This window comes from Oncorhynchus gorbuscha, linkage group LG26 (assembly GCF_021184085.1).
Source record: "Oncorhynchus gorbuscha isolate QuinsamMale2020 ecotype Even-year linkage group LG26, OgorEven_v1.0, whole genome shotgun sequence".
NCBI lineage: Eukaryota > Metazoa > Chordata > Actinopteri > Salmoniformes > Salmonidae > Oncorhynchus > Oncorhynchus gorbuscha.
The window spans coordinates 42436027-42449836 of NC_060198.1; the positions used below are offsets into that span (position 1 = coordinate 42436027).

Sequence of the window (13810 nt, forward strand, 5' to 3'; positions counted from 1 at the left end):
AAGTGAAGACAGGGGAGTTGTTGAAGCACAGCATCAGGCCAAGTCATGGGCCCTCTAGCAGATAGACTATATTTACTCTCCATATATAGAGCATGTATCATGCAGAGAGCCTGTTTATTTCCCCGATCAATTCTCCACATGTTCTTCTCAGATTAGCAGTGGGACACATAGGCTTCTCCTCAGCTGTCCCTTCCCATCACTGGTGTGTTTAAGTCTGTTGTGATGAGGCAGAGGCTAAGTCGCTATACAGAGGGGCATAGAAGCACAGTGAGAGTGTAGACCTCTTTGTAGAGTCTCCTACTGGGATGGAGGGCCCTGGATGGTGCCCTTGTTTATCCCTCTGTGAGCCTGTACGGATGAATTAGCACACAACCAGCTGGCTCAGTCCTGTCAGCAGATAACAGGGGGCTCAGAACTTCCTACTCAGAGCTTCCTCCTTGCAGCTTCCTCCTCACAGCTTCCACCTCACAGAGAAGCAGGGCCTCAGTGCCTTTAGAGACTTAAATCTAAGCAAAGGCACCGGACACACCGGGCACACCAGACAAACTGGACACAATGGACATACCGGACATATTAGACACACTGGACACACCAGACAAACCGGACACAACGGACATACCGGACATATTAGACACACTGGACACACCAGACAAACCGGACACAACGGACATACCGGACATATTAGACACACTGGACACACCAGACAAACCGGACACAACGGACATACCGGACATATTAGACACACTGGACACACCAGACAAACTGGACACAACGGACATACCGGACATATTAGACAAACTGGACACACCAGACAAACTGGACACAATGGACATACACGGACACACCAGACAAACCGGACACAACTGGACACGGACCAGACAAACTGGACACAAATGGACAACGGACATCCCGGGCATATTAGACACACTGGACACACCAGACAAACTGGACACAACGGACATACCGGACATATTAGACACACTGGACACACCAGACAAACTGGACACAATGGACATACCGGACATATTAGACATATTAGACACACTGGACACACCAGACAAACTGGACACAATGGACATACCGGACATATTAGACACACTGGACACACCAGACAAACTGGACACAATGGACATACCGGACATATTAGACATATTAGACACACTGGACACACCAGACAAACTGGACACAATGGACATACCGGACATGTTAGACACACTGGACACACCAGACAAACTGGACACAATGGACATACCAGACATATTAGACACACTGGACACACCAGACAAACTGGACACAATGGACATACGGGACATATTAGACACACTGGACACACCAGACAAACCGGACACAATGGACATACCGGACATATTAGACACACTGGACACACCAGACAAACTGGACACACCGGACATATTAGACATATTAGACACACTGGACACAACGGACATACCGGACATATTAGACAAACTGGACACACCAGACAAACTGGACACACTGGACACACCAGACACACTGGACACACCAGACAAACTGGACACACCAGACAAACTGGACACACCAGACAAACTGGACACAATGGACATACCGGACATATTAGACACACTGGACACAACGGACATACCGGACATATTAGACATATTAGACACACTGGACACACCAGACAAACTGGACACAACGGACATATTAGACATATTAGACACACTGGACACACCAGACAAACTGGACACAACGGACATACCGGACATATTAGACACACTGGACACACCAGACAAACTGGACACACCAGACAAACTGGACACACTGGACACACCAGACACACTGGACACACCAGACAAACTGGACACACCAGACAAACTGGACATATTAGACATATTAGACACACTGGACATACCGGACATATTAGACACACTGACACACGGAACAGGGCTCCTACCTCAGCCTTTCTATTCTTTTTCTCCCTCCCTATTTCTCTCCACCCCTCCTCTCACCCTCTCCTCTCTCTCCACCCCTCCTCTCACCCTCTTCTCTCTCTCCACCCCTCCTCTCACCCTCTCCTTTCTGTCTGCCTGGCAAAGGCCAGCAGTCAATCAGAGCTGCATCGTCTCCATGGTCAGGTTTGTGGCTAGCTGCATCCTGGGAGCTTTAGAGGGTAGAGAGGCAGCTTGTTTTGCTGCCATACTGTCATGTCTGGACTCACAGGAGTTAGTTTGTAGTACAGAGGAAGTGGACATTATCACGATAGAACCATGGAGGAAGAGGGGGTGTTGACATTTGGCATGGGATGTTTATTGATCTGAAGAATGGAATTGTTGTATTTTTGGTTCCTGGTTATTTTACTGTCAGCTAGGGGTAGTCAAAATCCACAGTTTCCTGGGCCCAGTTTTTTAAAAGTTATCTATCTAGATTTTTCCTATTGGATAGGATTAAATGCATAGAAATTGAATGAATAGAATTGGCCCCATTCAAGTCAATGATTTGTCTGTTCAATTAATTAGATTTCTATGCATTTCATCCTGTCCAATAGGAAAAATCTAGATCGGTAAAAAAAAAAAACTGGGCCGTGTTCTTCATCTAGATTGGATGAGCATCAACAGGAGCACAGTACAGATGTAGGATCTTAATTTGAGCCAGTTTTCTACAGCAGGAAAATTATCTTGCAGTAACAGAAAAGCCAAGTATTATGTGGATTAGAAATAATTGACTTCTTTGTAGGGGTTGATACAATTTTTGTAAGGGCAAATCAAATCTGACATTTTAAAGTGGAAATTACAAACTTTTAGAAGCCTTTTTAAACATTGAATATACGCCAAGTGTACATTTCCTACTGTGCAACAAAAGAGTGATCAAATGAAGATCCTACATCTGTAGTGTAAAGTCATGTTTGTCTTTTTATTTATATTAATTAGACTAGATTGGTTTTTTAAAATTATGACAACAATCACTTTATTAGTCATTATTAACGTACACAACCCAACCCATTTGCTATTACACTTAACTACAGATGTGCTATCTTAATTTGATCACCAGCGTAGGTGTGTGCGGTGTTTTAGAAATACATATGCAGTTGCCTAGATACACTGCAACTCACATTGGCATCAGGATTGCTCGGTGGAAGAAATAATGAGAGCTTCAGATTGTCTCTATCATTTCCTCTCATACATTAGCTGTATTCGAGGGGCTGATCTCTCAAGTGCATCTTAAATATTTGCAGGGTTGTCAAGTGGAATTCAATGACGACTTGTCAAGTGATTAGGACCTCATCGAAGTCATTTTCTCCAATCATTTACTTTTACAAACATTTGAATAAATTTCATGTGAATTTAAAGAGAGATTTGCTGCAGTCGCTGTGCTAACCTCCAGCTCCACTTCTCCACTGTGTGTCTGATGAAACTCATTGGCTTCACCCCAAATGGCACCCTATTCCCTGTACAGTACACTACTTTGGGCCCTGCTCAAAAGTAGTGCACGATAAAGGGAATCGGGTGCCGTTTGGGACTCAGCCGTTGCACTTGACCTCTGGCTTCTCCAATACCACACACTTTGTTATTGTTCACTGTCCTTAGACAGGAACACGTAACATATGGAAAGTATGCACATAGCTGCTATTGATTTCAACCTAAGGTTTTGCCCAGGGTGCATAATACAGTGTCAACACTTACTACAACCACCTTTCACAGTATTAACAGGGTCCTCTGTTGTTTCCAATCAATGTATTCCTTTTTTCGCTGTACTTTCTTAAGTCCTTATCGAACACAATGCGATCTTGGCCGTGTTTGTGTGGGATGTTGTATGGATTGTCTCTGTCTGCAAGAGAGGTCAACTGAAGTTCAGATTAGAAAGTGGAAGAGCCAGGCGAGTTTTCTCACTCTTCTCTTGATCTGAAGACTTGTTATCTCATTCTGCCGTTGGGTTACCTACTGAATTTTTGCAGGAGTGGGGAGTTAAACACTTAGCATTTCACATCAGACTGTGAGGTTATTACACTGCACTGAAAAAAAATATAAATGCAACATTTAAAGTGTTTTTCAACCTTTATTTAACTAGGCAAGTCAGTTAAGAACTGACTATTTACAATTCTTATTTACGATGACGGCCTACACCGGCCAAACCCGGAAAACGCTGGGCCAAGTGTGCACCGCCCTATAGGACTCCCAATCACGGCTGGTTGTGACACAGCCTGGATTCAAACCAGGGTGTCTGTAGTGATGCCTCGAGCACAGCAATTCAGTGCCTTAGACCACTGCACCACTTAGGAGCCACTACATAAAGAGAGACCTACGACCTTTTCATGTTGTGTTGCTACAGCATGGTAGCTACACAACATGAAAACAACATGGTAGCAACACAACATGGCAGCAGCACGGAGAAGCTCAAAACATGGTACAACCATTATTGGGCATAGACAACAGCACAAAGGGCAAGAAGGTAGAGACGACAATATATCACGCAAAGCAGCCACAACTGTCGTGAAGAGTGTCCATGATTGAGTCTTTGAATGAAGAGATTGAGATAAAACTGTCCAGTTTTAGTGTTTGTTGCATCTCGTTCCAGTCGCTAGCTGCAGCGAACTGAAAATACCGAGGGATGTGTGTGCTTTGGGAACCTTTAACAGAATGTTCCTGGCTGAAAGGGTGTTGTATGTGGAGGATTTATTTACATCCCTGTTAGTGGGCATTTCTCCTTTGCCAAGATAATCCATCCTCCTGACAGGTGTGGCATATCAAGAAGCTGATTAAACAGCATGATCATTGCACAGGTGCACCTTGTACAGGGGACAAATAAAGGCCACTCTAAAATGTGCAGTTTTGTCACACAACACAATACGACTGATGTCCAACCGGCCTCACAACTGCAGACCAACCACCCAGACTGCTGATGAAACTGTGGGATTGCACAACCAAAGACATTTTGCAAAAACTGTCAGAAACTGTCTCAGGGAAGCTCATCTGCCTGCTTGTCATCCTAACCAGGGTCTTGACCTGACTGCAGTTTGGCATCGTAACTGACTTCAGTGGTAAATGCTCACCTTCGATGGCCACTAGCACACTGGAGAAGTGTGCTCTTCACGGATTAATCCCGGTTTCAACTATACCGGGCAGATGGCAGACGTGGCGTTGTGTGGGCAAGCGGGTTGCTGATGTCAACGTTGTGAACAGAGTGCATCATGGTGGCAGTGGGGTTATGCTATGGGCAGGCATAAGCTACAGACAATGAATACAATTGCATTTTATTGATGGATTGAATGCACAGAGATACTGTGAGGAGAACCTGAGGCCCATTGTTGTGTCATTCATCCACCGCCATCACCTCATGTTTCAGCATGATAATGCACAGCCCCATGTCGCAAGGATCTGTACACAATTCCTGGAAGCTGAAAATGCCCCAGTTATTCCATGGCCTGTATACACACCAGACATGTCACCCACTGAGCATGTTTGGGATGCTCTGGATTGACGTGTACGACAGAGTGTACGACAGCATGTCCATATCCCCCCAATATCCAGCAACTTTGCAAAGCCATTGAAGAGGAGTGGGACAGCATTCCACAGGCCACAATCAAAAACCTGATCAACTCTATGTGAAGGAAATGTGTCGCGCTGAATGAGGCAAATGGTGGTCACACCAGATAGTGACTGGTTTTCTGATCCACTTCCCTAACCTATTTTTTAAGGTATCTGTGACCAACAGATGCATATCTGTATTCCTAGTCATGTGAAATCCATAGATTAGGGTCTAATGAATTTATTTAATCAGTAAAATCTTTGAAATTGTTACATTATAGGTTTGTATTTTATTTGAGTGTAGATTCCACAAGACTAACAGTCATTTAAATGTTTTCTTTTACCTGAAATGTTCTTGATCAAACATACAGTTGAAGTCGGACGTTTACATACACTTAGGTTGGAGTCATTAAATCTAATTTTTCAACCACTCCACAAATTTCTTGTTAACAAACTATAGTTTTGGCAAGTCGGTTAGGACATCTATTTTGTGCAGGACACAATTCATTTGAGTCAATTGGAGGTGTACCTGTGGATGGTTTTCAAGGCCTACCTTCAAACTCACTGCCTCTTTGCTTGACATCATGGGAAAATCAAAAGAAATCAGCCAAGAAGTCAGATAAAAAATTGTAGACCTCCACAAGTCTGGTTCATCCTTGGGAGCAATTTCCAAACATCTGAAGGGATAGAAACGATAGTACGCAAGTATTCACACCATGGGACCACACAGCCGTCATACCTCTCAGGAAGGAGATGCGTTCTGTCTCCTGGAGACGTACTTTGGTACAAAAAGTGCAAATCAATCCTATATCCACAGTAAACGAGTCCTATATTAACATAACCTGAAAGGCCGCTCAGCAAGGAAGAAGCCACTGCTCCAAAACCGCCATAAAAAAAGCCAGACAATGGTTTGCAACTGCACATGGGGGACAAAGATCGTACTTTTTGGAGAAATATCCTCTGGTCTGATGAAACAAAAATAGAACTGCTTGGCCATAATGACCATCATTATGTTTGGAGGATAAAGGGGGAGGCTTGCAAGCCGAAGAACACCACCCCAACCGAGAAGCACGGGGGTGGCAGCATCATGTTGTGGGGGTGCTTTGCTGCAGGAGGGACTGGTGCACTTCACAAAATAGATGGCATCATGAATAAGTAAAATTATGTGGATATATTGAAGCAACATCAAGCTTGGTCGCAAATGGGTCTTCCAAATGGACAATGACCACAAGCATACTTCCAAACTTGTGGCAAAATGGCTTAAGGACAAACAAAGTTAAGGTATTGGAGTGGACATCACAAAGCCCTGACCTCAAGCCTATAGAAAATATGTGGTGTCGTGTTGAAATTGTTGAAACAATTTAAATGCTAATCCTTTGCACATGAATGCTCACTCATTCGGGAATAATTGCAATCAGTATATTTATTTACGCTCAGTGTGTCACGTGATCTCTGTTGGAATCGTCTTTCTTTCTGTTGGAAGTTCAGCCGTCCGTCTTTCGTTGTTAGAATGGATACTTCAGAGTCCCATTCAGAAATGTTGTATTAGAATAGATGTTTCGGCGGTTGTCGGTCTTTGCGTTCAATGATACCGAATTCCTAGCTGCAGACTAGTAATTAATATCAAATACTTGTTCTTATTCTGTCGGTATCGATAGTCTAAGAGTTTAACCACGTGGGATGGTTAAAAGATTAATCAATCTACTTAAACCTCATTTCCCTCTGTGATAGAGGTACTGGTCTGGTATCAAACCTTGGCCCTCTCATTATCGATGTAAGCTGGTCTGAAGTGGGAAAACCCAGGTGGGGGTTTTATTCGGAACATAGAAAAGGGCTGTCCCATGACGCCGGGTCCTAATTGTCCTCATGGGCGGTCCTCAGATTTAGTTAAACTCCAACGGGAATTGGAGTTTCCTTCATTAAACAGCCTAACATCACATTACATAATTTCACAAATAGTTTCATCTTTACTCATTCATTTTATACAACCATTAGATATTAACATTAGTTATGGTATTGTCTCTCATGAGTTTCACAAAACTGTACCAGACAGACCAGTTCGTAGCTGGATTCTTCACCGATCTTTTATACCTTCTCCAGAACCTGAATATTGTTTGGTTGTCAACTTCTGTGAGCTGGATGAAATTCCTTTGTTCTCTCTATAAAAACTCACTCTCTCTGTCTGGCCATGAGGCAGGATTCTCCTCCAGGAATTTACGACCTGGGGTCGCAGCAGCCTGGGTGTAGGAGAGACAGAGAGAGGGGGATGTTGCAGAGGGAGGGGGAATAGTGCTCGCTGTACCCAATGAGGGCAACATCATGACAGTGGGAAGAACTGAAAAGTGTGTGCGAGCAAGGAGGCCTACAAACCTGACTCAGTTACACCATCTCTGTCAGGAGGAATGGGCCAAAATTCACCCAACTTATTGTGGAAAGCTTGTGGAAGGCTACCTGAGACATTAGACCCAAGTTAAACAATTTAAAGGCAATGCTACCAAATACTAATTGAGTGTATGTAAACGTCTGACCCACTGGGAATGTGATGAAAGAAATAAAAGCTGAAATAAATAATTCTCTCTCCTATTATTCTGACATTTCACAGTCTTAAAATAAAGTGGTGATCCTAACTGACCTAAGAATTTTTACTAGGATTAAATGTCGGGATTTGTGGAAAAACTGAGTTTAAATGTATTTGGCTAAGGTGTATGCAAACTTCCGAATTCAACTGTACCAGGAGTCATGTCGAGCTATCTAAGCATCAAAGCATTAAGATGGGTTGTTTATATGTACTAAACAAAGGGAAACACAAGCCTTTATAATTCATAATGTGCTATGAAAGTAGCCAGGTAGATCTTCGGTGAAGGTTTTGCTTATATAACAGGATTAAGTTGAAATTGTTCTGAGGGATATTATAGAATATCCCCAGGCAGCTCATTATCTCACCTTTAAAACAATGAAAGTGAATGTTCACTTCCTGCCTGTCACCTACTTCAATTGGCTCAGCTATTTCCAGCATCCCACCACTACCAAATCTGTTCCAAAGTATTCCCACGCATAGAGAGTGTACAGAACATTGCTCTTTCCATGATATAAACTGACCACGTGAATCCAGGTGAAAGCTATGATCCCTTATTGAAGTCACTGGTTAAATCCACTTCAATCAGTGTAGATGAAGGGGAGGAGACCGGTTAAAGAATGATTTTTAAGACTTGAGACAATTGAGATATGGATGGTGTATGTGGACCTTTCAGAGGGTGAATGGGCAAGACAAAATATTTAAGTGCCTTAGAAGGGGGTATGGTAGTAGCTTCCAGGTGGACCGGTTTGAGTGTGTCAAGAAATACAGCTCTGCTGGGTTTTTCATGCTCAACAGTTTCCCGTGTGTATCAAGAATGGTCCACCACCCAAAGGACATCCGGCCAACTTGACACAACTGTGGGAAGCATTGGAGTCAACGTGGGCCAGCATCCCTGTGGAATGCTTTCGACACCTTGAAGAATCCATGCCCAGATGAATTGAGGCTGTTCTGAGGGCAAAAGTGGGTGTAACTCAATATTAGGAAGGTGTTCCTAATGCTCTGTACACTCAGTGTATGTGATCGTATACAGCCTCATAGTAATTGAGTTAACATTGATACACACACTCTCATGACTCCATCCTGACTCCCATCTGAAGCGTTGGATACTGTAGGAGAGTATAGATTAGCCACGGCCTTCATTTGTAACCATGAAAGAGAAGTCCTTGACTTTGATTTCTCTCTCATCTTTTCACAGACAACCCAGGACAAATTTCTCCACCTCTTTCTCTCTCTATAACGCTCCATCCCTTTCTCGCTCCATGTTCTTTCTCCCCATTCCCTCATGCTGCTATATCTTTCTCCTTCTGTCCTCCCTCTGTTTTCCCTTTCTCTGTCTCTGTCTCTTCAAATCAAATCAAATCAAATCAAATCAAATTTATTTATATAGCCCTTCGTACATCAGCTGATATCTCAAAGTGCTGTACAGAAACCCAGCCTAAAACCCCAAACAGCAAACAATGCAGGTGTAAAAGCACGGTGGCTAGGAAAAACTCCCTAGAAAGGCCAAAACCTAGGAAGAAACCTAGAGAGGAACCGGGCTATGTGGGGTGGCCAGTCCTCTTCTGGCTGTGCCGGGTAGAGATTATAACAGAACATGACCAAGATGTTCAAATGTTCATAAATGACCAGCATGGTCAAATAATAATAAGGCAGAACAGTTGAAACTGGAGCAGCAGCACAGTCAGATGGACTGGGGACAGCAAGGAGCCATCATGTCAGGTAGTCCTGGGGCACGGTCCTAGGGCTCAGGTCAGTTGAAACTGGAGCAGGAGCATGGCCAGGTGGACTGGGGACAGCAAGGAGTCCTCATGTCAGGTAGTCCTGGGACATGGTCCTAGGGCCCAGGCCAGTTGAAACTGGAGCAGCAGCATGGCCAGGTGGACTGGGGACAGCAAGGAGTCATCATGTCAGGTAGTCCTGGGGCATGGTTCTAGGGCTCAGGTCCTGTAGAGAACGCACACTTAGATTTGAATAGGACAGGAGAAGTACTCCAGATAAACAAACTGACCCTCATAAACTACTGCAGCATAAATACTGGAGGCTGAGACAGGAGGGTCAGGAGACACTGTGGCCCCATCCGAGGACACCCCGGACAGGGCCAAACAGGAAGGATATAACCCCACCCACTTTGCCAAAGCACAGCCCCCACACCACTAGAGGGAAATCTTCAACCACCAACTTACCATCCTGAGACAAGGCCGAGTATAGCCCACAAAGATCTCCCACGGTACAACCCAAGGGGTGGGGGGGAACCCAGACAGGCCGACCACAACAGTGAATCAACCCACCCAGGTTCCCCCAGGGACGGCACGAGAGAGCCCCAGCAAGCCAGTGACTCAGCCCCGTAACAGGGTTAGAGGCAGAGAATCCCAGTGGAAAAAGGGGAACCGGCCAGGCAGAGACAGCAAGGGCGGTTCGTTGCTCCAGAGCCTTTCCGTTCACCTTCCCACTCCTGGGCCAGACTTCAATCATATGACCCACTGAAGAGATGAGTCTTCAGTAAAGACTTAAAGGTTGAGACCGAGTTTGCGTCTCTGACATGGGTAGGCAGACCGTTCCATAAAAATGGAGCTCTATAGGAGAAAGCCCTGCCTCCAGCTGTTTTTAGAAATTCTAGGGACAATTAGGAGGCCTCGTCTTGTGACCGTAGCGTACGTATAGGTATTCGTCAGGACCAAATCAGAGAGGTAGGTAGGAGCAAGCCCATGTAATGCTTTGTAGGTTAGCAGTAAAACCTTGAAATCAGCCCTTGCTTTGACAGGAAGCCAGTGTAGAGAGGCTAGCACTGGAGTAATATGATCAAATTTTTTGGTTCTAGTCAGGATTCTAGCAGCCGTATTTAGCACTAACTGAAGTTTATTTAGTGCTTTATCCGGGTAGCCGGAAAATAGAGCATTGCAGTAGTCTAACCTAGAAGTGACAAAAGCATGGATTAATTTTTCTGCATCATTTTTGGACAGAAAGTTTCTGATTTTTGCAATGTTACGTAGATGGAAAAAAGCTGTCCTCGAAATGGTCTTGATATGTTCTTCAAAAAGAGAGATCAGGGTCCAGAGTAACGCCGAGGTCCTTCACAGTTTTATTTGAGACGACTGTACAACCATTAAGATTAATTGTCAGATTCAACAGAAGATCTCTTTGTTTCTTGGGACCTAGAACAAGCATCTCTGTTTTGTCGAGTTTAATAGTAGAAAGTTTGCAGCCATCCACTTCCTTATGTCTGAAACACATGCTTTAGCGAGGGCAATTTTGGTGCTTCACCATGTTTCATTGAAATGATTCATCCATAGCAGTGTTTACATTAGAATTGTAAAATTTAGTGAAAACTTCGATTTGATTCTGATTCTCCATTGAGTTGTTTAGATTCTGAATCTCCGTTGAGTTGTTTAGATTCTGATTCCCCATTGAGTTGTTTAGATTCTGATTCCCCATTGAGTTGTTTAGATTCTGATTCCCCATTGAGTTGTTTAGATTCTGAATCTCCATTGAGTTGTTTAGATTCTGATTCCCTATGGAGTTGTTTAGATTCTGATTCCCCATTGAGTTGTTTAGATTCTGATTCCCCATTGAGTTGTTTAGATTCTGATTCCCCATTGAGTTGTTTAGATTCTGATTCCCCATTCAGTTGTTTAGATTCTGATTCTCCATTGAGTTGTTTAGATTCTGATTCCCTATTGAGGTGTTTAGATTCTGATTCTCCATTGAGTTGTTTAGATTCTGAATCTCCGTTGAGTTGTTTAGATTCTGATTCTCCATTGAATTGTTTAGATTCTGATTCTCCATTGAGTTATTTAGATTTTCCGTTCAGAATGCCGCCAAATTTCATTGGATTCACAGCTAATGAACTTGAATAATTACCTTTGGTGTTCAGAGGATCATCGGCAGTAATACCCCTCTCCCCACTCTCTTTCTCTCTCTCTCTCTGTCTGTATCCTCTCTCCCTCTAACAACCTGCCATCATCATCTCAGATATCCACCATGTTAGAAAAAAGAGGAGAGTGGAACTTCAAACAGAACCTAGCACATGTTGTAGTTCTAAGGGCCCTTCTCTCTCTGCTCTGTCATATTAATTCAGCACTCTCAGGCTTCTCAACAGACTTGTGGTGCTGTGAGGCCTCCCGAACACAACATGAGGTTGTTTTTTCAACAACAGGTCAGACAGCGGGTATGATCCACACTGGAGTGGAAAATACTCCTCCGATGCCTTTTTAGTGTTTCTTGGTGATAATACACATTGACTTGTGTGTGTGTGTGTGTGTGTGTGTGTGTGGAAACTTGACCATGAAACACCCCTGTTTACATGAATGTCCAAATGATCAATGTTACTCATCAAATGCAACATGGAACAGCAGGTGTATTTCTAGAAGGAGGACAGTGTAGTGTCAAACTTGCTGCCTGATCAAACACAAGTGGCTGGATCAGATAGGCTACAGCATGGCAGATTGGCTGGGTAGTGTGGTGGGGGTCCGCAGCTGTGGTGTATGGCAATTGGCAAACCCTCTGGCTGTGTGGGAGGTGTGTGAAGGATGGAGGGAGGGAGGGAGGGAGGTGTGTGAGGGGTGGAGGGAGGGAGGTGTGTGAGGGGTGGAGGGAGGGAGGTGTGTGAGGTGCGGAGCGAGGGAGGTGTGTGAGGGGTGGCGGGAGGGAGGTGTGTGAGGGTTGGCGGAGAGAGGGAATGTAATGTCTGTGATGGAATAGCAGAAACAAGGTTGACCCCAGGCTATGTGGGAGATGTGAACCCTGGCAGCAGGGGCCCACACAAGATTAGATGTGACTGTTCTTATTTGATTTCATACACACATTCGTGGACACACACACACATACACTCTATCTCTGTCTTGCTCTCTCTCTATCTCTCGCTCGCTCACACACACACATACACACTATCTCTGTCTTGCTCTCTCTCTCTTTCTCTCTCTCACACACACATACACACTATCTCTGTCTTGCTCTCTCTCTCTTTCTCTCTCTCACACACACATACACACTATCTCTGTCTTGCTCTCTCTCTCACACTCTCAGCCCGTTTTCTTCCTCTGCAACGACGGATTCTCTTATTCTCCTCTGCTCCGTGATTTCTCATTTCAGCCGGAGATGGAATCACAACTGACACGCCCTGAGAGGAAGGCAAATTAAATACCATAGTCATTTATTTCGGAAGTCCCACCCAAATACATTACCTGTGGAAACGATGGTGATAAGAATGATGATGGCGGTACTGATGACGATTGTTTCAATCACACTTTCTATCTGTCCATCTCATTCAGATCAAATCTGGTGATGGTGATTTGTTGTGTTCGTGATGGACTGTACAGTAAACTCACATAGCAGTGTGTGTTGATGCTCATATAACCCCTGATCTCCGTCCTCTCCCATCTAAATTAGTATTTCAAAATGAATATACATTTTCCTCATAATGTACATGACACCAGAATGATTACCCATCCATCCAACACGCCCCCATCTACATCGACGGGGCCGCAGTGGAGAGGGTCAAAAGCTTCAAGTTCCTCAGCATGCACATCACTGAGGACCTGAAATGATCCCTTCACAGCGACAGTGTGGTGAAGAAGGCGCAACAGCACCTCTTCAACCTCAGGAGGCTAAAGAAATTCAACTTGGCCCTTAAGACCCTTACAGACTTCTACAGATGCACCATCGAGAGTATTCTGTTGGACTGTATCACCTCCTGGTACGGCAACTGCACCGCCCACAACCACAGGGCACTCCA

At 44.3% G+C, this 13810-nt stretch overlaps 1 protein-coding gene across 3 annotated transcripts in view; it reads left to right on the plus strand.

The window, feature by feature from the left end:
• LOC124015855 (acid-sensing ion channel 2-like) overlaps positions 1-13810 on the plus strand; it is a 602527-nt gene that overhangs the window by 554437 nt on the left and 34280 nt on the right. The window lies entirely within an intron of this gene.